Below are 5,697 nucleotides of genomic sequence, written 5' to 3' on the forward strand. Positions count from 1 at the left end.
CCCCACGGGACACCAGGCGTTCATCAGCGCGCCTTACCAGCCGACTGGCGCCGGCTATGGAGCCCTCCTTGCGCCGCCGCCCGTCGGTGGTTATGGCCCGCCCGTCCTGGCGCCGCCCTACGGGGGCCTCCCACCGCTGCCTTCCCTCGGTGGTTATGGCCCGTCCGTCCCGGCGCCACCCTACGAGGGCCTCCCACCGCCGCCGGTACCTGTGCCATGGGATCCCACCCTCCTCGCCGCTCTGCACTCCCATCGTCGCCGAGTAGCTCTGGCGGTGGAGGCGACTGGTACATGGACTCAGGTGCTACTGCACACATGATAGCTCATCCCGGTAACCTAACCTCCTCCACTCCCGTTCGCACACTCACTCGTATCACCGTTGGCAACGGCTCCTCCTTACCTATTACTCATATATGTAGCACTAGTTTTCCCTCCACTTCCACACCCAACACTATGTCTAATGTTCTTGTTTCACCTGAATTAGTCACGAACCTAGTTTCCGTTCATTGTCTTACTCGTGAGAACCCACTTACTGTTGAATTTGACGGTGTTGGCTTTTCTGTGAAAGACGCCTGTACCCGGATGGTCCTTCACCGATGTGATAAGTCCCGATGAGCTCTACCCCGTGCATGCCGGTGCCTCCACCTCCACACCCGTCGCCCTTGCCGCCGGTGTTGACCTTTTGCATGCTCGCTTGGGCCACCCTAACCCCACCGTTTTACGTCAAATTCTTAGGAGTTTTTCTTTCTCATGTAATAAGCTCGACGAGCATTCTTGTGAGGCTTGTCGCTTAGGCAAGCATGCTCGTCTTCCCTTTAGTGCGTCCATAACTGTTTCTACTTTTCCGTTTCAATTACTTCATAGTGATGTTTGGACGTCTCCCGTTGCAAGCAACACGGGCTACCTATACTATTTGGTGACCTTAGATGATTATTCTCATTATGTGTGGACTTTTCCTCTTTGTCGCAAAACCGATGCCTTAGCCACACTCACGTCCTTTTACTCCTATGTCACCACACAGTTTGGTCGCCCCATTCTTGCACTCCAAACTGACAATGGTAAAGTGTTTGATAACGTTGCTCTTCCCACCCTTTTCGCCTCTCACGACACCATCTTCCGTTTAACTTGTCCATACACCTCACAACAGAACGGCCGTGCCGAGCGCATTCTCCGCACTCTTAATGACTGTGTCTGCACATTACTCTTTCACTCTAACATGCCTGCCCGGTTTTGGCCGGATGCTCTTGCCACTGCTACCCTTCTCATCAACATCCGTCCATGTCGTCCTCGTTCGAACTACTCTCCTCACCACCTTCTCTTCGGTACACTGCCGTCCTATGACAGTCTTCGCATCTTTGGGTGTCTTTGCTATCCTAGCACCACGTCCACCATCCCACATAAACTCGCACCATGATCCGTCCCATGCGTCTTCCTTGGCTATCCCCCTAATACCAAAGGATACCGATGCTATGATCCTATCACTCATCGTGTGTACACCTCGAGGCACGTGTATTTTGTCGAGATGGCGTTTCCTTTTTTTCATGTTTCTCTGGCTTCGGTCCCTCTGAAGCTGACCTCCGCACCCCCTATTGAGGCGATGCGCGACTGTGACCCCTGGAGGCCCCTCCAGCACGGCACCTTCTGCCGCCGCCCTGTTTTTTTGACTCCCTCCCCCGAGGTCGTGTCTGACCGACCCCCCGGTCCCCGACTCCCTCCCACGAGGTTGAGCCGGATCAGGCACCCCACCCCAACATCGCGGCGGCCACACCGCCCACCAGCCAGGTCAGCGCCCCCACCCCCGCGACAGGCTTGACCACCACCTCGCCCGTTGCCACCTTTATCGCCGGTTTGGCCTCCGCCGCCGGCTCACTCATCGCCGCTGCCTCCGCCGTCGGCGCTGCCTCAGCCACCACCGTGGGCTCTGCCGCGACTCATGGCCCGGCCGCCGCTCCTGGACCGGCCCATGCCCGGCTGCATATGCCCCATTACTGCATATGCCCCGCTTCTGGGCGTGACGACCCATGCCCGGGCCGGTGCTTCGACCAAGCACGCGCTACTCCTCCGACGAGTATGTGTGCGTCGCCTCGACATCGACGCCGTCACTGATCCCCGACTCTGCTCTTTCTTCCCTTCGGGATCCCCACTGGCTCGCCGCGATGCAGGAGGAGTTCGGCGCCCTACAGCGCAACCACACATGCACTACAAAAAAATACACTTCCGTGATGATACGTGTTTATCACAGTAGGTCGCGTTTTCTGTCATGCGTGTACATCCATGATGATTTTATGACAGAATCAAGATAGTCATACCTGTGCTGTCGTAGAAGTGTTCCATGACATTACCAAAATTATCATCACGGAAGTGTCCACTTCCATGACGATAAATTGCGCGTCACAGAAGTGCTTTCGTCAAGGGTGACTGACACGTGGCATCCACCGTAACGGGATGCCGTTAAGCTATTGGGTCCGGTTTTGGATCCGATAACCCGTTAACAGCCAGGACCAATGGGGATTTTCCACGTGTAAAATTCTCATTGGCCAGAGGAAACACGTGTCGCCTCACCGTTGGGACAAATGGCATCCACTCATTGGACAGGAGGCACCTATGATACGTCGACACGTGGCACCGCCCAACAGAGGCCCATTCCGGTGAAAAGGTCGGCCCATTTGACTTGGTCAAAAGGTAACGGGCCGGCCCACGGAAAGCCTTCTAACAGCCTGATCGTATATAGCCCATTTACGCCCCGCTAACTCCCGGCCCGTTACGGCCTATTAGAATTAAGCCTAATACCTTCATATGGGCCGTCCAATATGATTCCAGCCCATTGTAACTTCTGGCCCATGTATGGCCCATGATGTATTTCGGCCCATATGAGGCCCTCTGTAACTCTTGGCCCACTAAAGGCATGAGATGAAACTGGCCCATAATGAACAGTGTATCGCTTTATACCCATTAACGACCCATTATTCCGTCGGTCGTTTCCAGCCCGTGTTAACTTTCGGCCTTCTAAGGGCCCATTTATTCTTGGGCTCTTTTCTAGAATTCGGTTAGTTACAGTACGTTACTGGTCTGTTCTGTTTGTGGGCCAAATTCAGCCCGTGGTTACATTCGGCCCGTTTGTGGCTCGTTAACCCGTTGGACTATTTTCATAGTGTTATCAAATGCGGCCTATTAACGGCCCGTTATGGTCCACGGATAGTATGACCCATGTTTTGCGAAATGATCATACACCCCGTAGAAGGCCCATGGATCCTACGGCCCGTAGAAGTCCAATGGATCCTACGACCCATAGAAGGCCCATGGATCATACGGCCCGTAGAAAGTCCATGGATCCTATGGCCCGTAGAAGGCCCATGGATCCTACGGCCCGTAGAAGGACCACGAATCCTACGGCCCACAAGAGGCCCATGGTTACAACAGCCCGTGTGTTGCCATGATTATTGTGGCCTAGTTATCAAAAATAGGTTATTGTGGCCACTAGAAAAACGCGGAAATAGAACTGAAGTGACTACAAGCAAACAACTAAACAAGACAATAAGGAAATAAATAAGTAAGCAACTAACGCTAGCCTATTACAACTATTACACATATTACATCCACTAGGCATCAAAGTTCGCCACCAGTGCAAATATAGGGAACAAAGCAGCATATTACATACACTGGCCGTCAAAATCGGCCACCAGTGCAAATAAACGAGGCAGCAAAACAAGTCCATAACTGAAACAACTTGAGAAGAGCTCAAGAAACGTTATCCTGGGTATCCACCATGCTGGCAATAAGCTTAACAAGCTTATTAGCTTTGTCCTATTTGGCGCTAAAATCCTCCAACGCTTGCTGTTGCACTAGAAAGTATGCATCTGAATGCTCTAGGGACTTCCGCAGTCCTTCCGCTTCTTATCGTAGCATAGCTGATCGATGTCTTTCAGCTTGTAGTTGAGACTCAAGAAACCGAACTGATTCATATAGTGAGTTTGAATAGCTTGTGCAAGCGGTAGTGGCCAGTAACTCGAACACTAAACCAAGACAGGACTTTGGGGTTGTGTGACTGTCTTCAAGATAGTCTTCCTTAGCTGTTTTATTAGCTTTGTTGGAGACTAGCCAGGATGTATCACTATCCTGAACCTTATCTACATTACTTCCTTTACCATTGCTTAATAAGGCACTCTTCCACAATATTCTGTCAGCATTCTAAAAGAAGAAACAAGCAGACACATAACAGGTTTAGCATGTACTAGTATATGAAACTCATTTTGGTGAACCAGTTCATTAGGAAGGTGGACAGGATTAAACTACCAAGTCTTCTATTGCCAAGTACTAGTACATAATAAAAGCATCAAACAAACATATATCTATGTCCTATGGTTACTACATTGTCTTGCCAAATCAAAATAGAGACACAGTTCAAATCATATCAGTTCAAGACAAAGCAACAGTGAAAGAATACGAAGTGTGGGAAACTACACGGCACAACAAGATTTCAGACGGGTACCACGGGTCTACATGTACAACAACACTATTGGATCTGTTGTGATGCTAGTAATGTGCATGATATGAGAAGTTAACTGCATACACAATTGTAATTGAAATCAACAGAGCTATTGATAAGAACAAACCTGTTAAAGAAACATGTGTGAATATACCTGCTGTGCCATTGGAGTTTCGATTGGATCCTTCAATTTAAAAATAACTTTGTATGAGTAAATACAATGATACAAGAGCAAAGCAGTATGCATGATAGCAATGGAATCTTAAATTAGAACAGTTGTTCTTCAAGTTTAGGCACTTGTTCTACATGAACAGAGTACAGTAAGACGCAAGAATATAGTACTTAAAATATAAAATGAGCTCATAGACCTTACCACATTCTTGGTTCGGGACCAGTACAGAACAAGGCGTTCCCAATCATTGTCCAGTAAATGTGTCTTAGGAGAACATAAGGGGATTTGATTAGTTTCTTTGCCAGTGAAGTACGTTTTCTTCAGGTAATTCTGATACTGCCACCAAGCATTCTTGAAGATAGCAAAGGTATTAGCACAGGTTACCTCATCCTGAGTGTCCAAATCGGTCCTTCTCTATAGAGAAAAAATGGGAAAATTTGCTGTATTATAACCATCATGGAGGTATGATGTATGGGACAAAGCAAAGTAATTGCCAAGAATAACATTACTTACACATAACTCCTGGACAAACACTTGCAACTGGCATTTTCCTTCATCTTCAGTATAATATTTCCAAGATGGGAAGATACGCACATAGGATTTAGCAACATCAAATGCGATAGATGCTAAACTATGACTGGCTGGTTGTGCTTCCTCCATAGGAATAGGTGTACTAACTGGTGGAGTTGGGGTTCGCCATGGTAGTATTGGCCCTTTGGGCACTAGAGCTGCATTACTAACTGCTCTTGTTTGGAAGCTCTGTGGTGGAGATGGTGCTGTGTCAACAAGAACTGGGTTACTATCTATTGGGGTTGGGGTTAGATTGAGTGAAGCTGGTTCTCTGTCCATCATAGTAGGGGTACAATCTGCGAGAGTCTGGGTTATGTGTGGTAAGGCTGGTTCTCGTGCATGTACAACTGAGGTGCTATCTTCACCAAGAGGTAGCACTATTTTATTTGAAGACCGTGTTTTTACTCCGCTAGATACTGGCATCACCCGCTCCAATTCAAACGGCTGATAAATAGGAAACATAGTTGAA

The sequence above is a fragment of the Triticum dicoccoides genome, chromosome 2B, assembly GCF_002162155.2.
Source record: "Triticum dicoccoides isolate Atlit2015 ecotype Zavitan chromosome 2B, WEW_v2.0, whole genome shotgun sequence".
NCBI lineage: Eukaryota > Viridiplantae > Streptophyta > Magnoliopsida > Poales > Poaceae > Triticum > Triticum dicoccoides.